The sequence below is a fragment of the Herpailurus yagouaroundi genome, unplaced genomic scaffold, assembly GCF_014898765.1.
Source record: "Herpailurus yagouaroundi ecotype Mexico unplaced genomic scaffold, PumYag 188, whole genome shotgun sequence".
Taxonomy (NCBI): domain Eukaryota; kingdom Metazoa; phylum Chordata; class Mammalia; order Carnivora; family Felidae; genus Herpailurus; species Herpailurus yagouaroundi.
In genome coordinates, this window is record NW_024412419.1 from 9,210,806 (window position 1) to 9,235,093 (window position 24,288).

Below are 24,288 nucleotides of genomic sequence, written 5' to 3' on the forward strand. Positions count from 1 at the left end.
TAATAATTGACTCTGCCTTCGTTGAACCAGCTGCGAAGATAGTCTGGTGGAACCCAGCAGTTTGCTAAATTCAGAAATAGTTAATTCGCGAGAACAGCTGTTGCCCAGTCACGTGTCAGCACTTGTTTATTTCATAAGGGAAACTGAAGGGAGAACAGGTCTCCCCCCTACAAGTGCAACAGGGCCCCGCTCTTCCGAGAGAACAGCTCGTTTTCTTCTGAGATCACCTGCTCCGTATTCCCTGAGAAGTTATCCCGGATAAAGGAAGTCCGAGAAGCTCTTGGGTTCACCAGGAGAGGAGCCAGGAGAAAGTTGTGGAAGACAGCCCTGTCACGTTTCGGGATAGCGTCGAGGACTTCTGCCTGAATAAATTCCCGAGGGCAGTCACCCGGCTGGCGTTACCATGTTTCAAAAATGTCTTATTTTAATTATCTTTAAAACAATGTTCTGAAACTTCTTGTGTGTGTGTGTGTGTGTGTGTGTGTGTGTGTGTATAAGTAAATGTCCTGGAAACCCTTCTTAAAATGCAGAATCCCGGGCCTTTGCCTGTTAGGTTCTGAATCAGTAGGTGTGGGGTGAGCCAGAGAACCTGCATTTTCATGTATACGCACCCGGGGATTCCGATGCTGATGTCTAATGAGCGGGTGGATCGAGTCTCCCCGAGCACCTCACTTCCCCTCACACACTAAACTTTAGGTGCAGGGCTCTGCCTTCTGTTCTCGAACGCACCAGTGTCTCCTATGTTGGGGAAATTCTGCTGGCTCTGGCCTTTGCCTGGAGTGCTCACTCCGTCGATCTTCGTGTGGCCGTCTCTTAACATTCAGGTTTTGGCTCAAGCCGCACCTTCTTACAGAAAGTACTGCCTACACTTCCTGCACGCAGGCACGCAGCGAACACTGCTTTCCCAAGTCCCTTTTTTGTGAAGGGATCCTCTCCCACCCCAACTCACCGTCCGCCCCCTTTCACTCTTTGCTCCTCTTTGGAAGTTGGCGTTAGGTGTTCCCTCATTTTCCCAGACTGTAAACTCCATGAAAACTGGGATCTCCTCTGACTCATTCACTGTGTGGTCTCGATGCACACGAACAGAACGGCGCCTGGCATAGGTTTGGGGCCCACCGAAATTTGGTCCCGGACACAGGGAAAAAAATGAAATATCGTCTTAAAGGTAGGAGGGAAGAGGGGTCTGTAGGTCAGAGAGCCAAGCATTCAGTGCCGTTGAAAGTTTTCTTTGAAATGATTCCTTTCATCTTTAAAACGTATCACCGTGAACTTTCCCCACTGTTCCGTAATGCAACCCTATTTGTTTTAGTATAAGAGTAATTCTTCAAATGACTTACCATTAGATAAAATCGACGCTCCGGGAAGATGAGCCACATGGACACCTCCAAGGGCATTCAGGAATATGAATAACTCAGTGTTAGAACTAACCACCGTGTAAGAATAGAGCTAGTCTTATTAGAGCGAGACGGACAACTCTGGGATCGTAGAACAAAATTCTAGAGGGACATTTGGCTGCAGAGGTCTGGTGACCCAGCAGCCTGACTGCTCTCCTGGGTCCCCCCCGCCTCTGGATCAAGACGCTCTGGGCCCCTCCATTTTACTGCTGCTTTAAATTCACGTGGGGACCCAGTGAACACTGCTTTTCAAACTCGCTTATGCTATTACCTGTCAGAAATGCTGAGACACATCGGGTTTTCAAATCCCTATATGCAGAGAGAAAAGAAAACTAAAATGCATAAAGAACATTTTTTAAGTTTATTTATTTTGAGAGAGAGAGAGAGAGAGAGAGAGAGAGAATCCCAAGCAGGCTCCGTGCTGTCAGCTCAGAGCCCTACATGAGCCACCCAAGTCATTCCAAGAACATTTTTAAGAAAGTCTCCTCGGGTTTACTGGTTTCACGTTTCCTACAGTTGCATGGCAGGGATGACTTGCCGATTGGTGGCCTTGCTTCCTTCCCTTTGCTGCCTTTGGACAGCAGCCCGTTGTCTCTGCTAACGGCTCACGCTCCCAGTGTGGCTGTTTCTGACTCCCTGTTCTAACAACTCATCCCAATAGAACTCGGACTCCACGTGGGAAAAGATGTTCAAGGTTTGGTTCACGGACTTACCTCGTCGTAGTTTTTAAGGTCTGAGGCGGGTCTGTAGAATCTGTGCTTTCTCATCATCATCCGGAATAAGCAGTTAGTTTCTAGGGTCGCCAACCAAGGTTGAGAAATGATGAATTTCACTTTCTAAGACGTTGGCCACACGAGACCTTCCCTTTCAGCGCTAGACTGAGGGATGCTAGTTCTTCTGAGTGGCCAGACCGAGGACTGGCCCCAACTCTGCCCTGCTCTTCAGGTTAGCCCTGGCTTTTGGGGATGGTCTTACCTCTCTTATTGGATGCAGCGTGCCATAAAATGAACATGGCACTCCCGTAGGACAAGGAAGCTCATCTTTTCCAGGGGCTAATTCATAACCCAATGTTTTAGCTGAGAAGCAAAATGGGTTCCAGGTATCTTTTTGGGCACTGAGTAGTGACGTACGTGATCTTAGAACAATCATTTATCCCTTCTTCTCTCATCTGCTAAGAGGGGTCAATAGTGATCTACTAGAATTGTTCTAAGTATTAAATGCATGGAAATCAACTACATCTGAGCCTGGAGAGTATCAAGTGTCCAAAAGGCGTCACTAGCATGGCTAGCAGTAGGAGTGATGTTTTCTTAAAATCTGAATATGGCTTTGTCTGCTGGGGATTTGGCAAGAATGACCTCGTGTATTGGCAGGAATCCGTCAATATCGATCAACGAGTGTTTATTGAGAATCTGCAACATGAGTAAGGTGCTCGCCTAGAAATAACTAGTCGAGATGGTGTGACTAACCCTACCTTCAGGAGTTTCTATTGCCATCCCTGAATTAAACTTTCTGTGATTCTAGGATAGAATCTCAGTGTTTGAGACAGGCCAGCTGGCCTTGGGAAAGATGAAGAAAAAAACTCGACTTCCCTTACGGGCAGCATTGTGAATTATAGCCATTCACCTTGGCTTTGCCCTGTAGCTATGTGACACGGGTATTAACCATGAGAAGTGACATGACAGGAAAGGAGTGCGCAGCAGACTCTTGGAGTCTGGAAAGCTCATCGACAAGTGACAATTGAATCGAACAGATCTGAAAATCTTCATCCTACGGAAGAAGTGGGAAAAGGAAAACGAGTTTGCATCTCAGAGCCTCGGGAAGGCCCATGAACTAGGGATATCAGGCGTTTCCGAATGTGCAGGTAAAAACAGAACCGAAACCCAGTAGATAAGTGGAAGGGTCGTATAGAAAGCAGGTGGACTCCCAGAAGCCAAAACGCAGACAGGTGACTGCCTCTGCCACACGTGGTTGAGCTCTGCAGGATCACTTTCTGGAAAGGGTGGATCAGAGGACAACTTTCTCCCTTATGGCTTTCAGAAGTATCGCTTGGAACTTTCCGTTTTGGATCTTTGCTGAGTTCTTCTACTCTTTAAATTCTCCTGTCTGCTCTTTACATTGGTTATTTGGAATGTTGTAATTCTGTATGCCTGTTCTCCATAGACTCTCCAATGATGATCTGGTCAACATCCTTGGCTTCAGATCCCACCAAAAGCTGATGATCGTTAAGAGCTGTCACATCCAACCCTGGCCTCATGTCTACGACGGGCCACCTGAGAACCACACTGGATGCTCCCCAGGCCCCGCGTATCCCCCAAAACCTTCTTTATATCTGTGTATTTCACCTCCATTTCTCCTCTCGTCTCCTACCATTTCCTCCGAGCCAAAGGCTGGGAGGGATCCTCACTCTTTCTTATCCTTCATTCTTCAGGAGTTGTTCTTAATCCCTTCCCATTCTTGGGTTCTATTAAACAAATGGCGCCAAGTGAACAGAAGAAAGAGCCAGATCTGGAGGAGTCTGTGTTCTCCCTGGGATGCTGACATATGAACATTATATGGCATTGGAGCAGAAATGCTCTGAGTGATGGCTCTGTGAAGTTCCACAGCACAGAGAGAAGGAAGTGATGAATTTCTGGGTGGAGAGCAATTTCAAAGTTTCCAGAGAGATTCCATTGCAGCTGAGGCTTGAAGAAAGCATTAGCTTTTTCTCCTTAAGTGGATTTCCTTCTTTTAAGTTTATTTATTTTGAGAGAGAGAGGGAGAGAGGGAGGGAGAGAGAATCCCAAGCAGGCTCCATACTGTCAACACAGAGCCTGACATGGGGCTTGGTCTCAGGAACTGTGAGATCATGACCCGAGAGGAAACCAGGAGTCAGATGCTTAATTGACTGAGCCACCCAGGCGCCCCAGAAAGCATAAACATTTTTAGAAGAAGCAGCAGCCAGAGGATGCCGCCACGGGCCGGGCATGGCCCACGGACACGAGTGGCTTGTTTGGCAACTGACGAGCCATTTGACCCTGGACCATCATTTGGCACAAGGAGTCCTGAGCCTAGCAGTAGTGAGGCTTCAGTCAAAATGTGGGTCATGAGGTGGGTGCCGGGCTTGGGTGACTAGACTTTATCCCAGAGGCAGAGGGATCTCACAATGAATAATGAGCAGGGAAGAGGTTAAAGTTTTGAAAGATTATTCTGGCAGCAACGAGGAGAACAGACTGGATGGGCTAGAGGAGATGGAGAATTTGAGGAATTATGGAACGTGTCCCGAGGTCAGATGGGTTCTTATGAAGACGACATCTCTGATGGAATAAGGAGGGTGAGGGCAGATGGGACCTCCTGATTATGATTTCCATGGAGTCATGTGTTATTTTAGACTCTATTTTCTTTGACTGGAGCACAGTATCGGCTCTTGGCCACCGTGCAAGGACGGGCATTCGAAAAGAAGACAATGTCCCTTTCATGTTTCAAAGCCTTTCAAATTAGCATGAGGCTCTCTACAAAAGAGAGCACATGGGCATCTTCCTGAAGCTTTTTGCCATGGGCATCGGATATCGGAACCTCAGGATGTAGGTCAGCTTGAGGCTCTGCACTGACAGTCCTCAAGCGCTGTAAGGACAAATCCATTCCCGGACGACATCACGCTCCAGGAGGGAGAGCTGCCTGGCGGGTCAGAGTGTGACCTGTGTCAGAGCGCAAGTCCCCCTCCCCCACCAAGCTGCCGATTCGTATGGAATCTACATTCCCGGAGACGCTGGCAGCCCAAATTCAAACTCGGTTCTAAATTAGCTCTTTTGCTAACGTGTTTCCTTGCCTAGAGGGATTTGGGAAATGGAGACAGTGCCTCTGCTATTGCCAAGAAAAAAAAAAAAAAAAAAAAAAAAAAAAAAGAAAAGCCTTATCTGAAAATACCAGAGCATTTTCTTCTCTTTTAAATTGGGTCAAATGCACTCAATTTAATTGGTAAATTTTTACAACAGAAAATAGATAAGTCCTCTGCAAGCAGGGCTTCCTGCTTTAAAATGCAGCTGAAAGCATTATTACACTATAAAAGAGTTGTTGTGTTGGTCAGTCTGAGGAAGGGCTTAGCTTGGCCCCGGCAGAGGAAGGAGGTGCATGTTAAGAGATATTGTCTGACTGTAAATCATGGGTTGCAAAAAGAGGTAAGTGTTGCGAGCGAATGCAACCAAAACATTCAGGGAAACCGTGGCACAGGCTTTTCCCAGAACCGGAAAATCTCAGATCTCAGGGAACAGACTGGACTGAACAGGGACCCAGGGTCTCAGCCACTTGGAGCATTAAGACTCAAAGTATGTTCAGCCATGTGGAATTGGAGAGCTTTTTGGTTTTGTGTGTGTGTGTGTGTGTGTGTGTGTGTGTGTGTTTACAGCATCAGCTGTGCTTTTTAAAAGCTTTATTTAAATTAGCATTCCGTAAAATTCACCTACTGTAAGTTTACAATTCAAAGTTTCAGAAAATTTATGGGGTGGTGCAGCCACCACCAAATTCCCGTTTTAGACCATTTCCATCACCCCTTAAAATTCCCTCGAACCTGCTTGCAGTAAAATCCTCACTCCCAGTTCCAGGCAAAAACGAATTTACTTTTGGTGTCTATAAGTTAGTCGCTTCTGGATATTTGATAGAAATGAATAATAAGCAGTCTTTGGTTCCGGCTTCTTTACACTTCGCGTAATAATTCTGAGGTTTATTCGTGTTGCAGCAGGTATCAGTGTTTCATTGATTTTTTTTTACTGCTGAGTTGTATGCTGCTGAAAGGCTACACTACACTTTACCCATTCGTTGGGTGATGGACAACTGGGTTGTGTCCAGGGTTGGCTATTATGAATCACGATACTATATACGTGCACACACGAGTCTTTGTGCGGATGTATGTTTTCATTTCTCTTCGGTAGATTCCTGGGTATAGGGTTGCTTGGTCTCATGATTGAGTTGCTGGGTCTGTTTAATGTTGGAAGAAACTTCCAAAGTTTTCCGAAGGGGCTGTACCATTTTATATTGCCCCTTGGCAACGTGTGGGGGTTCCATTTACTCCACATCCTCGTCAACACTTGGTGCTGTCTGCCTTTCTTATTATACCCATTTTCATGATCGTGGGGCTCTCCCAATTACTAACGATAGATACCTTTTCGTACGCTGATTAGTCATTTGTATGTTTTCTTTGTCGGAATGTCTGTTCAAGTGTTCAAGTCCTGTGCCCGGTTTTCACGTGGATTGTTTAGAATCTTATTATTGAGTTACAAATGTTTTTATATATTCTGGAAACAAGTCCTTCATCAGACACATGATTCACAAATATTTTTCCCAACGTGTGACTTGTTGTTTTCATTTTCTTAACGATGTCATTGGAAGTGCAGACAATTTTCATTTTAATGGAGTCTGATTTATCAGTTTTTTTTTTCTGTTACAGCTTATGCATTTGGTATTGTGTCTGAGACCTCTTTGCCCAACCCAGTGTCACAAAGATGTTCTCCCCTGTGTTCTTCTAGAAGCTTTGTCATTTTGGCTTTTATATTTAGTATACGACCCGCTAGAAGTTAAATTTGCGTACGGTGTGAAATAATAGTCTCAGGCTTTTGTTTTGTTTTGTTTTCCGCATATGTTGCTCCAACCTTCCTGACGCCATTTGTTGAAAAAAAAAATCATCCTTTTCACTGCTCACTGCTTTGTTGAAAATCTAGTTTGTCATAAATGCAAGCATTCCTTTCTAGGCACTCAGTTTCCTTTCACCGATCGATACGCCGATCCTTCTCACACACCGCACGGTCTGGATGATGGTCGCAGTACAGTAAGCTTCGAAATTTGGTGGTGATCTCCAACCTTGTTTTTTATTTTCAAAATTGTTCGGCTCCTCTTAGCATCTCCATACAAAAGTAGGTCAGTTCCTTGTCAGTTTCTATAGATCAGTCTGCTAAAATATTGGTAGAGATGGTGTTGAATCTGTAGATCAGTTTAGTGAGAAGTGCCATTTCTCCAATATTTACTCTTCGAATCCATGGACATGGGATATCTTTCTACTTACTTAGTTCTTCTTAGCAATCTTTTGTAGTTTTCAAATTATGCACTTCTTTTGTTAGAATTATCCCTAGTATTTTATTCTCCTTGATGCTATTGTGAATTACATTATTTTCTTAATTTCATTTCTGATTGTGCATTGCTAGTGCATGCTGCAGTCTTGCTAAACTCATTTATTAGCTCTAGAAGTTTTGTTGCGGATTCCTTAAAATTTTTTACATATGGGGTTGTGTCAAGCATGAACAAAACAGTTTACTTCTTCCTTTCTGATTCATCTTTCTTTCTCCCCAGGTTTTCCTTTACTTCCTCCCTTCCTTCCTTCCTTCTTTCCTTTTCCTCTCTTATTTCGTATGTCAGTCTAGCTAAAAGCTTGCCAATCTCCTTGATCTGGTCAAAATTACAAGTGTTGTTTTCACTAGATTTCTGTTTTTATTTCGCAGATTTCCACTTTTTAGTAAAAAGTTTATTTATTTTGAGAAAGAGAGAGACAGAGAGAGTGTGAGCAGTGGAGGGGCAGAAATGGAGGGGGAGAGGGAGAATCTCAAGCAGGCTCCACATTGTTAGTGTGGGGCCCGTAGCAGGGCTTGAATTCAGGAATTGTGAGATCATGACCTGAGCCAAAATCAAGAGTCAGATGCTTAACGACTGAGCCACCCAGGCACTCCTCACTGGTATCCATTTTAGTTTTCCCCCTATTTGCTTTCTAATTTGTTTTTCTTTGTCTTTCTTAAAAGGGAGGCTCAGTTTATTGATATAGGGGTTCTTCTGACATAAGTATTTAAAGCTAGAATTTCCCTCTAAGCAATCCTTTACATGCACCCCTTACATTATATGTTGTTTTAAACTTTTTATTCTTTGAAAATATATTTCAATTACCTCTATGGTTTCTTCTTGACCCATAGGTTTTATGGAACTGTGTTGATTTTTAAATATTGGAGATTTTTTCCATGTATCTGTCTTTTGTGGATCTTGAATTTAATGCCATCATTGCCAGAGAATGGCCTTTGTATGGTTTTGATTATTTGAAATTAATTGAGGGGCGCCTGGGTGGCTCAGTCAGTTAAGTGTCTGACTTTGGCTCAGGTCATGATCTCACGATCCGTGAGTTCGAGTCCCGCGTCGGGCTCTGTGCTGACAGCTCAGAGCCTGGAGTCCGTTTCAGATTCTGTGTCTCCCTCTCTCTCTGCCCCTCCCCTGTTCATGCTCTGTCTCTCTCTGACTCAAAAATAAATAAACGTTAAAAAAAAATTGAAATTAATTGAGACCTGTTTTGTGGCCCAGAAGATGATTTATCTTACAGACACATATGTGTGTGCTGTATCTGGGCTGGGGTGTGCGTTTTCGAGTCTGTGTTGGATTTTCTTTTGGTGAGGCTTCCTTACCTCTCATATCTCCTCAAGAGAGGGCACCCCGGCTCTGACGGTTACGAACGTATGGGTTCCTTTTTTATCTTAATGTTTATTTCTGAGAGAGAGACAGAGTGCCAGCAAGGGAGGGGCAGAGAGAGGGGGAGACCCAGAATCCGAAGCAGCCTCCGGGCTCAGAGCTGTCAGCACAGGGCCCGACGTGGGACTCAAACCCATGCACTGCGCGATCATGACCTGAGCGCAAGTCCGACGCTTAACCGACTGAGACACCCAGGAGCCCCCCAGGAACCCCTGGTTTCCTTGGGCCTGCTCCTGTCTCCCCTGTGCATATGCAAGACCTGTGGGCCACCCAGGTTATGTGGGAGCTTGTCCAGGCCCATCGTGGCTACCTTGCCTTGTGCAATTCCCTGTGAAAAGCCCAGGCCAGTTTATTAACCCAAGAGGCCCCCAGCCCCCACGTGCTTGCCACTTGGACTGACAATGTCCCGAGTCCAGTGAGGCCCTTGGGGAGTGGTACTGGAGTTTCTTCCCGTTGCAGCCTATGCCGAGCTGCTCAAATTATGGTGCCCTGGAGGGTGCGGTGCTCCTCAGGTCGTTGTCTGACTTTTGTCCCTTTCCAGAGGAGGGAGATGTTGTCTGGGACAGCGGTGTCCAACCTCCCTGAGGCTTTTTGAAAAAAGGTGATTGTCTACTGATGGAAGTTGGACTCCTGTTTGCCCTCCTTTGCATCCTCTCTTCTAGCTTGACACCTGCTCCCCGGGGAGATCCCCGGCCACGCGCTGTAATCCAGAGACTGCCTATAATTTGGGAGACTGAAGCCCAGAAAGGGAAGGGGCTGCTTCGAGTTCACTTTCAGAGCCGCTGAGCGGAGGGCGTCGGGACACGGGCTCGCGGCAGGTGGAACCGGGGATCTTCCGGCCACGAGAGAGGCCGCACCTTCCGCTGTCGTTGGGAGAGCCGGGGGCTCCAGACTCGCGTCTCGTCCTGTTGGGGTGGGAACCCCCCACGGCCCTGACTCTGGAAGGCGGGGAACCCCCCGGGAACCCCCCCCCCCACCGTGAGAACACTTGGCTTTCCTCCGCTCCTCCCCACCAGCTGCGCCCTCCTCGTCCTGTCATAATCACCACCCACGAGGGTCACTTCCCGCGTGCCTGGTTGCCTCGGCACGTGGCGGCATGGGGACACCTGGTGTGTGTCCCATGAGCGTCCTCAGCCCGTTCTGTGAGCTGCCTCCTGGGGGTCGGGCACGGAACTTCATTGTTCACTGAACCCCTATGACAACAGCCTCCCAAGAGTCCCCCCACCCCCACCCCCCGGTCCCTCCGTGTGACACACGGGCTACGAGAGAGGTTCAAGAACACGTCTGAGCCCTCATGGGGATGGACGAGGCCGGGATCTGACCTCACGTCTGTGTGTTTCCAAAGTCTGTGGTTTCTGCCGTCAAACCACGTGCATCTGCAAAACCGTGAAAGCCTCATGGGTGGCAGCGGGGGGTGGGGGGGTTGGTGGCAGCAGGGGGCGTGGCAACACCTCCAGCCTGAGCCCGAATTCCGGGGCATAACCCGATCCAGCAGGGCACCGTAAGGAGCCACACACACCGCACACACATACAAGGCACACAGGCACATCCTGTCTCCCGCCTCCCACGTGATCCCGGCTACATGCCCCTCCCCCCCTCCACGTGGAATCACCCACTGTGCAAAGAGGACAGATCACATGGCTTCTCCTCTTTTTCAATTATGGCACTTTGGCTCAGCATCTACCTTCCTGAGCGCAGGTAGGATTGTACAAAGTTGTCAGAGACACAGTTTTCTACGAAGGTGCCTTGCAAAATTGCCCTGGGGAGTAGCACTCTTTTTGTTTTTTTTTTTTTTTTTTTTTTTTAAGGCAGAATAACCATTCTTCACAGCTTCTCTGCCGTGGGAAGAGCGAGCAGGTTGGTGGAGGAGTTTAGCAGATTTATTGACATGAACATAGTTTTGAGACAGAAGGCAAGCTGTCATAGCCTGACATGCAGGAAACTCGGGATAAATATTTCTGTTGACGCCCCATGTATCCCTTATCCCCACATGCCCTCGCGCTGGGCTCTCCTGTCAGGATGAACTTGTACGAGGCTTTGCTCTTGCCCCAGAAGAGGGCCAGGGGGGCGGTGGGTGGGGGCAGGGAAGAAGGGGAGCGAATTCGTGAAAATTACTGGTGGAATAAAATCGTAAGACAGAAGTCCCCTCCCGTCGGTGGGAATGTGATCTGGGACCCCCCGGGGGCGCCTGAAATCCGCCAGTGCTGTAGCCTTTCCACGCATCCCGGGTTTTTCCCTATACATCCATACCTACGCTAAATTTAATTTATAAAATCAGTACAGTGAGACATCACCAACAATGATGTAATAAAATAGCATAATTACAACAATATACTGTAATAAAAGTCGCGTAGATCTCAGCAACCCCAGCGTACAATATTTTTTCTCCACTAAGCAAGTCAAGAACTTACACTTTTTCACTTAAAGGAAGCACTTTCTGGCTTCTCCTTGGGATCTCCGCTTTGCCAGCGCTGCTACTCTTGCGTTTGGGGCCATTAGTAGGTAAAATACAGGTTACTTCGCAGCCTGTCCGACAATCAAGAGCCTAAGTGACTCGCGGTGGGTGACATGGGCAGTGTGGGGGCTCTGGGCATGGGGGTGATTCATGCACGTGCAGGATGGAGCTGGACACGGTGAGATCTCATCACGCTACTCAGAGCGGCGCACAACTTAAAACTTACGGATTATTTTGAGAATTTTCCATGTGATATTTTCAGACCTCTCTTGAAGCCATGCACACCAGAACTGTGGAGGGGGTACTGACTGTAGTCATGTCTTTCGGAAGCAGACCCAGCGTGCATTTTAAAAGCATAAATGACAGATTATACCCGATAGACTAGCCAGTGGTAGCTGACATTTATACTCGGGGCACACTGCTAAGCCATCTGCATGCCTTCATTCAGCAAATTTTATTGAACGTGTACAAGATGCCGGGTTTGGTCATGGGCACTTGGGGTCTATCAGTGAATAAATTCTCATGGAAATTCCATTCTCTTCTTTAAAAAAAAAATTTTTTTTTAAATGTTTCTGTATTTGTGAGACACAGGGAGAGCCAGAGCACGAACAGGGGAGGGGCAGAGAGAGAGGGAGACACAGAATCCGAAGCAGGTTCCAGGCTCTGAGCTGGCAGCACAGAGCCCGATGCGGGGCTCGAACCCATGAACGGCCAGATCGTGATCTGAGCCATAGTCATAGACGCTTAACCGACTGAGCCACCCGGGCGCCCCAAGGAACATCCATTCTTGAGGGAAGGGAAGAAAGACAACACTGGTGGAAAGCTGGGCCATAGGCCACTTGGGATGAGTACCAGATGCTCACGGGGACAGAGTCCAAGCTTGGCAAGAGGACATGGGGGAAATGACACAGCCAGTCTTGGGGCCTTTCTCCTCTGGTCCCCGCTGCTCCCATCAGAGCCCTGGCAGCCCTTGCCTTCCCTCGCTGGCCTGTGCTCCTTCACACCGTGTACCTTTCATTGTCTAGTTCTCTTTCCATTTCAGGCTCTTCCTTTGGTGGCCTTCACTCCTCCCTCTCAGTTCCAATGTTTCCTCCACTGAGCCCGCTGCTCTGCCGTCCGCCAGTTCTTGCCACAAAGTCTCTGGGCCTTCTCGCTGCCCCGGTGGCCTGGGATGCTCTGCTCTCTTGGGACAAGGGTCTCATTCCGCCGCCCTTGGTTATTCCGCCGCCAGCCCCGCCCTTGGTTATTCCGCCGCCAGCCCCGGACCATCGGTGAACCGTGTGTTGCCAGAGCCACCCTGCTCTAAGGGATCTTGGAGGCGCTCTCGGACTTTCCACTGGACCGGGAATCTTCTTCCCGGGTGAAAACAATGTTTTGCCTCCGAAACGTGAGCCCCTTGTGTAGCAGGTTGGTAGGTGTTCAGTGAATATTTAGGGAGCACATCGCCACGCAGATCACCTAAAATTTGCATCGTGAGGGCCTCACAAAATCCGAGTTCGTGTTCTCACTCACCTGTGAATCCCTAGTGTATTTGCCCATCATCTGCCCAGTGCCTAAAATGTGCCAAACCCTGTACCGGCACTGAGGGCAGAGAGATCTATGAAAAATGCCGTCTGCCAAGAAGGAAGGCCTTGGACGGGGCCGCAAGGTGAACCCGAATGCAGGTGTCAGAAGGGGAACCTGAGAGTAACACAGGTTTGTGCACCGTGGAGGAGGAGGCTGTCCCTTTGTGGGGTGGTCGGGAAAGGAGTCACACAACAGAAGAAGACCCCCTAAGCTTGTTTAAAAGTAGAGGCAGGAGAAAGGGGCTCAGCTTCTTACCTTGGCTGCTAATTGTGTGGGGCCGCTGTTATTCGCATAGAGAGCGTTTATCGAGTGCGGATGGAGTGCTGGCTACTGAGCTGAGGACGCTCCAGAACTATCTCATTTTCCCGCTGCCCTGGAGGGTGGACTCTTACCCCCGTTTTTTGCCGGGGAACAGGGAGGTTGGGCTATTTGTTCCTGTCACAGGGAGTGCGTGGTGGAACCCGGAGACTTTTATTATTCCCATAAATGACCTTGAACGCCATGGTCTCCACAAAGCCTTCCCTAACTATTGCACACCTTTGGGATTGCCCATTTTCCGGCGTTATCACAGCACTCCCAAACTTTAGTATACGTCAACCTTTCAATAATTGCCCGTTAGTCAGACTTCTCTAATGGCTTGAGAGCGACTCATTTCACTGCTCGATCTGTTAACATTTATCTCTTACGTGGAAAAAGCAGAAATCACCCACAGATGAGTACCATTCCCAGGACTCTTGTCACTATTCCTCTTTCCGTGTCCGACAGAGTAGCTGTGGTAATCAGGCATCCTGATGGACGGATGTGTGTTCCCCAAGTATGGTCCTGGACAAGTTATATCATTTCCCTAAGACTCGATTTACTTGTTTGTACAAATAGGGCACGAACCCCCTTTGGAATGATTTTGGAATGAGTAGATATGACGCGTAAGAATACACTTTGTTCTGGGGCGCCTGGGTGGCTCAGTCGGTTAAGTGTCTGACTTCGGCTCGGGTCATGATCTCACAGCTGTGGGTTCGAGCCCTGCGTCGGGCTCTGTGCTGACAGCTCAGAGCCTGGAGCCTGCTTCGGATTCGGGGACACAGAATCCCCCTCTCTCTGCCCCTCTCCTGCTCACGCTCTGTCTCTCTCTGTCTCTCAATAATAAATAAACGTTAAACAAATAAAAAATAAAAAAGGAAAACACTTTGTTCTATGAACAGACATTTCTCCAAAGAAGAAATACAGATGGCCAACAGACACACGAAAAGAGGCTCAAAGTCACTAAACACCAGGGAAATGAAAATCAAAACCACCATGAGGTATCGCCTCACACCGGCCAGCACCGCTCAAATCAAAAACACAAGAAACGACCAGTGCTGGCGAAGGTGTGGAGAGAAAGGAGCTCTTGTGCACTGTTGGTGGGAAAAACAAACTGGAGTGGCCACTGTGGAAACCAGCACGGATGTTCCTCAAAAAATTAGAAGTAGAGTTACTATTTGACCCAGTAGTTCTACCACTGGGTCTTTGTCCAAAGAGAGCGAAGACACTAATTCCGAAAGGTATATGCACCCCTATGTTTATCGCAGCATTTTTTGCAATAGCCAAATGATGAAAGCAGTCCAAGTGTCCACAGACAGATGAATCGATAAAGAAGATATATGGATAACAGTATAGAAGTCAGCCATAAAAAAGAATGAAATCTTGCCATTTGCAACCACACAGGTGGATCTGGAAGGCATAATGCTAAGCAAAAAAAGTCAGCGAAAGACAAATACCATATGATTCCACTCATAGGTGGAATTTAAGAAACAAAACAAATGAGCAAAGAGAAACAGAGACAACCCCCGCCCCCCCCCCCCAAAAAAAAATCCCAGACTCCCAATTATAGAGAACAAACTGGTGGTCACCAGAAGGGAGATGGGTCGGGGGATGGGTGCAGTGGTGAAGGGGACAAATGCTCATGATGAGCGCTGAGTAATGTGTAGAATTATTGAATGACTATCTTGTACCTCGGAAACAAATATAACCCTGTATGTTAACTGTACTGGGACTAAAATTTAAAAAAGAAAAAGAAAAGGAAAACACTTTGTTTTAGTTTCCTGACTCCCTTCCCTTGAGGCAATCTTTAACAATAAGTGCTGCTGCTCATATTGGGGATAAATGGCCTTGCAGTTTATAAAACAGTTTATAGAACGGAATGTGGATCGGGAAACCAGGGTTCAATTCCTAGCTTTTGTGCCCATCAGCTGTGTAATTCGGGACAGGTAATTGAGTCTGCCTTTCGCTCTTTCATTCGTAAAATATTTACTGACCGACTGCTACGTTGGGGCGGAGTTCTGTGGCCTGGACCGAGAGCAGTGGGGGGAAAGGTCCCCGGCCTCGTGGACCTTTCACCTCCTGGAGCTTCCGCATGGAAAGAGGCAGGAGACCGCTTCTGGGGTGGTTTGCAGAGCTGGGGAAAGCTCCTGAAAACAAAGCAGCAATTTGACAGACGTAACTGATGGAAAGAACACGTTATCTGCGGTCAGAGGAACTGGGTTCGAATTCCGGTTTTGTCTTCCTGAATGAGTGGCTTCGGACTCAGTGACTCCGCGGGGCCACGTCTTTCCAGCGCTTTAATTACCTCATCTGTTCAGCAGAAAAACCACGTTCTCCTTCTCCCGCGGGTTCTCCTACAGCAGTTCAATGCGATGATGTCAAGGAAAGAGCTCTGTGCCCAGGACAACACTATGTGCGTGTGAGTCATTTGTGAGTTACTAGTTGTTTAAAATGAAACATAGAGCCCAAATGCCCATCGACTGATGAATGGATAAAGAAGATGTGGTGTATATAGCTATACATACAAGGGACTCCTACTAGGCAATCAAAAAGAACGAAATCTTGCCATTTGGAATGACGTGGATGGACCTAGAATGTATTATGCTAAATGAAATAAGTTAGAGGAAGACAAATACCGTATAACTTCACTCTCTGTGGAACCGAGGCAACAAAAGAGATGAACATAGGGAAAGGGAAGGAGAAATGAAACAAGATGAAAACAGAGAGGGAGGCAAACCCTAAGAGACTTTGAACGCTAGAGAGCTGAGGGTTGCTGGAGGAGGGGCGGGTGGGAGGATGGGCTAAATGGATGATGGGCACTAAGGAGGGAACTGGTTGTGATGAACGCTGGGTGACATAGGTTAAGTGATGAATCACTAAATGCTGCTCCTGGAACCCATACCGCGTGATATGTTAACTAACTTGAGTCTAAATCAACTCTTGGAAGAGAACGCCTGAAACCCAGGGTTCTCTCTTGCCCCGGAAAGTAAAATACATCTGAAAGCGACAACACTCGGAGGACGGCGTTGTTGTGATTGGCCGCAGGCTCTGGATGTCCACTAGCCCAGGTTACCTGTGGAATCGACCGAAGCCCTGTTTCTTTCTTGGTAGTGCTATCTCTGATGCTGAGCCACGGGATCCTCCCAACGTCCTTTGCTGCAACTGTGGACTCCCCCCAGAGTGCTCCTTCTGCTTAGTGTATTTCCCACTGAGATGTTCCCATGTGGAGAGGACCAGGCGGACCGTCTATGGGAAGAACCCCAGGCTGGAGGTTCCGTTCCTCCGTGGAGAGTGGCGGATTGGTACCAGGGAACTGTTTTCTTGTCTTTTGTCTTGATTACCCACGAGTTCAGTGAGCGTGTCCCCAGGCCTCTGGCGAGCCCTGTTCGGGAGAAAGTCACTTTCTCACAGACCCAAAGCCTGGCGAGACTGTCAGCTGCGGGTCTTCCCCGAGCCAGCCTGCCGGACCCCTCCTCTTGCTGCCTCAGCTGGCGGCCCAGGGGGCAGCAGAGACCAACCGGCAAGACGCCAGCAGGGCCCTCAGGTCTGCAGAGACAAGGCCTCATTGTGCATCGTGGAAGACTCTGACTCAGTGGCCTGCTGTATTCCAGTCTCTACGGCTGCGAGGAGTGGTCATTGCACACACATTCGTACATACGAATGGCAAAGTAGCTCCTTCCATGCTCCGAGGGCAGGCGCTCGGGGATGATGAGGGAGAGACCCAGCGAGGTGCGGCGACTTGCACAAAGTGCGACAACTGAGGCAAGGTGGGTCGTTCGGGACGCGCGGCCCTCGCTTGTTATGTTGTCTCAAGCAGGATCTTCCAGGCTCTGTGAGGGATGCAGGCGAGGGCAGGGGACCGGAAGGAGCTCCCAGCTCACAGGGACCCACCAGGACACAGGCAGTGTGGTAAGCGCTGTGCCAGGGACAGACGTCGAAGGTCCGAGGAGCAGAGGTGACATCTGCTCGGCAAGCGGGTGAGACTTCACGGAGGGAGGATCCTTGAAGAATGAGTCTAATTGGAGGAGGAGAGGAGTTGGTTGGGTAGACAGAAGGAACCGTGTGAACAGAAGCATGGCACAGCGAAACCTGAACCCTGAGGAGGGATTTAATGCAGGATGTGTGAAAACGGTTGTCGCTTTCCTTTGGGGAGCGAATTCCAGAAAACGCAAGGTGAGTGGAAAAACACAGCCAGCGGTATCCTGATACATTCATGGCGGCCAACGCTCCCCAAGAAAAATTCAGGGAAAATGAGTCAAGTCCGAAGGGAAGGAGACTGCAGGAGGCCCAGAGGGAAGGAAGCTGGTTGCATTGCAGGCCTGGGCTTCGGTCCCCTGGCCTGCTGGCGCCCAGTACAAGGGACAGCGAGGGTGGGACGCAGAGTGGAACAGATCCCAGATTAGAACGAGACAGCGGCTTATCCCTCGTGTAGGTTTCGGGAAGTCTGAGCTCTTGGAACTGCAGCCTCCTTATTTCTAAAATGAAGGTGATGATTCTGCCTCCCAGGCTGGGTGTCGGCGTCCCGGGAAGTAACACAGCACAAGCGGCCAGCGATGTACCTAGTCAGTGGTCGTGCTGGGGGGGGGGGGGGAGCACTGGCTTCTCTCGCTGTCTCCTGAATACTTAGGATGAGGCCATCGTCTAAAAAAATAACAATAACTAGAATTTTCCCTCCCCCCAAGTACTCAAGGGGGATGTGTATTAAAATGGGATGTGATTCCTTTTAATCAGATGATAGGGATCTCGGCTGACGTCACAGTCTCGGGAACCTCACTGAAACACACCCAGCCCTTAGTGCTGTGAATTGGAGGCCGGTCTGAACTCTCAGTGACCTTGGCACAGAGGACCTTTTCATGCACTCTGCACAGGGAAGAGAATTCAGGGGCAGGCAAGGGGGACATGGGCAAGGACGTCCATGGAGCTCGTTTCCTTCTGGGGTTGACAATTTAGTCAAGAACATCTTAGTTATGCAGCAGTGAGTTCCTAGAACCCTGGGGGCAAAAGGGACCTTATGCTTCCCCAGGAGATGTTTCTCTGTCTTACAAATGATCTCTATTTTATTGCCTGGCCTTCTTGAGTTTCTCTTTGTATGATTTCCAATTGCTAACTGCATGGGAACGGCCTGCCGTGGAACATTCCGGTTGGTCTCAGGTGCTCACGAGTGCTGCCAGTTTCCGGGGTCTGAGACACTCCCTCCTCTATTTAGCTCCTTGATGGCGGCCTCTTAGCCCAGAGCCGGAGATGGAAGCCAGGTCAGGGGTTCTAAATAATTTTGCAGGTGTCACTCTTCACCTACAGGGGATGAAAATCTGGGACGCCTGTTTTCTGCAAAACAGGCTTGAAATGACGCCAAGGGTGCAGGGACATGCCAAGATGGCGGACGCTATCTTGAGTGCGAGGGCCTAATGGATAAACTGAGGCCCAGAGAAGGGTGGGTGACATGACTGTTCCCATAATCACAGACGATAAGGCACACAGATGAGAAAGGGGCTGTGGGAATCAGGGTCAGGTCGCTGTGGCCCCTCATCTAATGCTCTTTTGCCCATCTTTCATCTGCTTAGAGGGCCCCCCCCCCCAGGCTACGGCAGTGGTGAGGGAAACGGGGCGTAAATTTAAGAGGGGCTCAACGTTCTAGAATGCACTGTGGCACGACAAGCGTGAGGTGCTACCTCACACGCTCCTCGATGCTGGATGGCTGTGAACAAGCCCACAACTACCGTGTTATAAACCCTAGAAAATACCAGGGCGGCCTGATGACTTCGATTCTCCGGGGAGAGACCGCTTTTGGCTCTGAGACTAAGGCCTTAGATCCCTCCTCCTTCGAATGTGCCCTAAATTTGCATCTGAGCTCTGTTTCCTTGGCCCTTTTGTGATTTCGCATTGAAACGAAAACACAAGTTCCTCCGGGGACTTTTCTAATCTGGTTGCAAATAGCAGATGACCAAATTCACCAGCTTCTGTAATTCACTAGACCCGGTAATCACAGCCTCGAAATCCCTCCAAATCCCACTGCAGGGACTCAGGCAAAAATAGCAAGTGAGGTCAGCCCCCGAAGGGGAGAAAAGGGCCCTTGTCATCTAAATAGGAGGAATCAAACCATCTTTTAAATGCAAGGTTAAGAAATGCCTTATGTGTTTGTGCTGCACCACTTAATTTCTCTCTCATTCACTAGCGGGTCTGAATGTCTGCTGTGAACCAGACGCCAGGGAGGAATGAGATGCCAGAGAGGATTTGCTGGGAAGCTAATGAGGCCTCAGCTTCAGGGCCCCTTCTGCACTCTTGGCCTCTCCCGAGGCCCGGGAAAGGAGCCCCGGCGATGTGTTCACGGTCGGCGGTCAGGTGGTTTTGTAAAATACACCTATGTAAAGAAGGCTCCTCTTTCCATTGTGAAGGTTTCATCTTGCAGGCCGCCTGAATCTGTCCCCTCCTCTTTCCCCAAGAATAGCTTTGGCCTTGGGGGAGGGACGTTCGGGTGAACAAATGAATTGTTAACTATATTAGAGAAACTGGTTGGAAGTCAGGGTACAGCGGGACCCGGAGGAAGGAGCCCTGGCCTGCTGAGAAGTCCACGGATGGAGCTAGAACTTAGGAAGGGGGGTTTATTCTGTGTCGCCAACTGGGTATGTAGCAATTCAGGTTTTTTTAATGCCTATTTTATTTTTGAGAGCACGAGCGGAGAGAGGTGGGGGGGGGAGCAGAGGATCCAAAGTGGGCTGAGAGCTTCAAAAGTCAGCTGTGCCCTGGGGGTCCCCCTGGCCACCTGCATTTCTGACCCACTGGCTGTACCTTTGGGAGTTCCCGTGAACCTCCCATGTTCGATAATTCGATAGAACAACTCGCAGACCTCAGGAGAGCACTAAACTTATGATGACAGGTTTACCATAAAGACTACACTAGGGTGAGGTCTGGCGGGAGCGCAGCGGTTCTGTGCCTTCTGCTGAAATCAGGGCAGGGGCGCCTGGGTGGCTCAGTTGGTTAAGCGTCCGACTTCGGCTCAGGTCATGATCTCACGGTGTGTGGGTTCGAGCCCCGCGTCGGGCTCTGTGCCGACAGCTCGGAGGCTGGAGCCGGCTTCGGATTCTGTGTCTCCCTCTCTCTGCCCTCCCCTGTTGCACTCTCTCTCTCAAAAAATAAATAAACATTAAAAAAAAAAAAAAAAGAAAGAAAGAAATCGGGGCATGTCAGTGTGCCCACCACCCAGGAAGTTTTTCTACCTCTTCCCGGCTCCTCCTTATCAAGGAGCGTCTGTGTGTTTGGCAGAAGGGAGCTCTGGGGTTCTTGAGGTGGGGTTTGGGTTCCCGGGTATCATGTCTTCCCTCCTGGTAGCTGCTCTCCGTGCTGGCATTCTCTGCCCTAATCTGCGCTGATGTCCCTCAGTAAGGTGGCTCAGGAAGAGCGGACTCGGGATTCCCCGCTCCCTGGACACGCCGGCCTCAAAGCTGATGCAGCTGGCTCTGCTCAGGAGGCTGAAACCTTCTAGAACTCTCCAAGGAGACAGGGGGTAAGGGGACCCTTGTGCTGACACGTTCATCACGCCTCCATACTTAAAAGTACAGAGAAGAGAGTGTAGACCATTTCAACCTGATGTGGTCCATCCCTTCCTTCGCAGCAAACCCTAAGAGGTGGAGCTTGATGCGTGGACCCTTCCTCACTCGCCACACAACCCCCGTGAGCCTCACTTGCGTGTCAGAGGCAATCCTTCCCCTCTTTTGTTTCGGCTGCTTAATCGAATTTTCTTGAATTTTGAGAAAGCTGTAGATTCACATGCAATGGTGAGAAATAATGCAGAGAGATCCTGTGGTTTATTCTGTCCCCACTCCGGCCCCCTTCCAGTGGTACCTTCTTAGTGGACTAGAGTCCGTTATTACAACCAGGATCTTGACACTCCATGGAAGTGTTCCAAAAAAGAAGACTTCCGTCACCACCCGCATCCCTCACATGGGCCTCTGATGGCCGCTCCCAACTCCCACTTCTGTTTCCGTTTTAATCTGCAGCAACCATCGCTCTATTCACCATTTCTATCGAGATAGCTGGTGTAAACACGTGCCCAAGTCTTAGTATAGAGCTGTCTTCACTACTGTGGGACGAACACGGTCACGTCTTCGCGAAAGGTCCCGATCTCCCCTTTGGAAGGTGGGCATTTCGAGCAGCCATGGAGGAGGTTCAACACTCAGAGAAACAATAGATAATACATGAAGAATGATTCAGAATATTGCTCTGGCAGACATCTATGATGGCACATCACCATACACGTGTATTTGCCCATGTTAGAAAATATGCCTAATCCCTTCCCTTTTTTAGGTAGAATGGCAGTTCTGGCCTTGATACAGTAAGAAATTATGTTGTGGGGCGCCTGAGTGGCTCCATAGGTTAAGCGTCCAACTTCGGCTCAGGTCACGATTTCATGGCTCCTGAGTTCCAGCCCCGCATCGGGCTCTGTACTGATGGCTCAGAGCCTGGAGCCTGCTTCGGATTCTCTGTCTCCCTCTCTCTCTGCCTTTCCCCCATTCTCTCTCTCCTTCTCTCTTTTCTCTCTCTCAAAAATAAACACACATTAAAAAAAGAAATATGCTGTGTGCATAACATTATAAACATCATTTTGCATTCAGTGCTATTTTCCAAATGCAGGAAAGGGGACCAAGGTCCCCAGAGACAGCGACGTTGGTTTGCTCTTTACATGATGTGGGCAGTCCCCACGGCTGTGCTCAGGCTGACATCATCAACATTTTCAGAGAGAAGAGGGGGGTCAAAAGAAGTTTGGGGTTCTGATGCTTTCAGATCTGGGCTCACTAGTGTTTCTATACTTGGTTTCCAGTTCAAGGGACCAAAGGAGCAGAGGGAAATTGTGCCAGCCGCTGACTGCCTAGTAATGGCCGGGGTAAGGATGATTCAGAACAAGAAGACTGACCCAAACTTCAGTGGAATTTCATCTCCGTGGAAATGCCTTCTATAGAAGAACCAGCTTTCTTTACGTGTTCCTACTAACCTTCTTTCATGACCTAATTCCCCTTCCTTTCCCGGGGACCAGAGCTCGGCAGCATTCTCCATATTGCGGTATGTCAGACACAACGGGACTAGCCCTTTCTCGGCTCATTGAAGGTTTCTACTCTCCTCTCACTTTTCAGCGATGGTGTGCGTAGAAAGAGTACTGGAAAAGACCTAGCTCTCTTGTTTCCGTTTCCCTCCTCCCTTCCTGGATGGCAGGGGGTGCAAAATTCAGCATTCAAAATGATCCAGGATCAGCTTGCCAGAGAAAAACTAACAGGTCAGCATTGTCACAGAGTGACCACCACCGAATGTGGTATATTCCGATCGTACATATTCTTCTGTTTTTGTTTGGGGAATGGCTTGCATAGTAAAGTGCCCAAATATCTGCGGCGGATAAGCTGAGTGGGTCTCTTCTACATATAACCTGTGTAGCCACCACCCAGTCAAGAAGGCAGAGAGCATTTCCATCACGCTGGGGCCCCCTTCCCACCTTTTCTTCATCAGCGTGCATCCCTCTCAAGGTTAGTACTATATTCTATATTCTAAAATTTTTTTTTACATTTATTTATTTTTGAGAGACACAGAGAGCACAAGTGGGGAGGGACAGAGAGAGAAGGAGCCAGAATCCAAAGCAGGCTCCAGGCTCCAGGCTGTCAGCACAGAGCCCGACGCGGGGCTCGAACCCACAAACCGTGAGATCATGATCTGAGCCGAAGTCGGACGCTTACCCGACTGAGCCACCCAGGTGCCCCAACTATGCTCTATATTCTGACAGGAGTTTAAAATTTAGGTTTAAACCAAGTAAAATTTACAACACAAGAATGTACAGTAACAAAACCAGAAGGAGCTCTTTTGAAAATATAAAAATATTTCGATCGTGGTATTGGGTGAGGTGAAAAAAGAAAGTAATCTCCAGACAGACGAGCCGTGCCTGCTAGGAACTCATGAGTCACACCGTGACCCATTTGTTCCGTCCTGTAACCTCACATGTATTGAGAACCCCCTATGTCCCGGTCCCTCGGGCTTTAAACATAGCAACTCATTTCATCCTGAGCACAGCCCTGGGAGGTAGGTGTCACTATACCCATTTTACGGGTAGGGAAAGTGAGGCAAAGAGAAGTGAAGTGTTTCGTCAAGATCATGCAGCCAGAGGACGGTTGAGACACAGACGTGTAAACATACAACATAGTTTGGTAGAACCCGTGACAGGAGACCGAGCTCAGGAGGGACAGTAAAGGAGAGCAAGGATTCGAGGTTTGGCAAAGGAACAAGTCAGGAAGGCTGAAGGGTGGTGGTGTTTTAGCTTTAAGAAAAGCAGAGGGCAGTGAGATGGCAAAGCAACTTGAAATGGTCATACGTGATTGTTCTTGACTGGCGCTCGACATTTTTATTTTATTTTATTATTTTATTTTTTGAGAGAGAGAGAGAGGAAGAAGGGGAGGGGCAGAGAGAGAGAGAGAGAGAGAGGGATTGAGAATCCCAAGCAGGCTTCACACTATTAGGGCAGCGCCTACTTTGGGACTCGATCTCCCCAACTGTGAAATCATGACTTGCGCGGAAATCAAGAGTCAGATGCTTCACCGACTGAGCCACTCAGGCACCCCTGGAGCTCACCCCTGACACGAAAGGGGAGGTGCTGTGGGAATGAATGCAGAGACCAGATTCCTAGGGCCTCGTGTGACAGAAAACACTGTTTGGAAATGACTGCCCAGGCGCCCGGAAGACCCCGAAGGCTGTTAAGTAGGGCCTCATGAGATCAAATTCGCACTTGATAAAAGTATGAAGGCAAGTATGGAATGGAGTGAGGTTAGGGGCACGGGGCGGGGCGGGGCGGGGGGGGCATGATCAGGGCCACAGTAGTTGAGGCACATGAAGGAGACAGCGTGGTCTAGAATCGTTCTTGCTTTTGTCCATTACTTGACTTGAGGGATGGTGGGAAGGCAAGATGGCGGCACGCGTGGAGACAAAGGGATGGCCCTATGGTGGGGGGGCCCCACAGAGCTGAGCCCACACGGGCTGCCAGCTCTGTGGGGCTGGAGCTTGGGAGAGGGACGGGGCTGGAGTGCAGACACAGAGGGAGACCGCAGCCTCTGGAGTCAGGGAGATCCTAACCACAGA

At 48.9% G+C, this 24,288-nt stretch overlaps 1 long non-coding RNA gene across 1 annotated transcript in view; it reads left to right on the forward strand.

Annotated features, from left to right (window-relative positions):
- The first annotated feature begins 5,382 nt into the window (after nt 1-5,382).
- LOC121044114 (uncharacterized) overlaps nt 5,383-24,288 on the forward strand; it is a 29,275-nt gene continuing 10,369 nt past the window's right edge. Inside the window, exon 1 of the long non-coding RNA XR_005797135.1 lies at nt 5,383-5,548. This is a non-coding gene — a long non-coding RNA (uncharacterized LOC121044114). The remainder of the gene's footprint in view (nt 5,549-24,288) is intronic.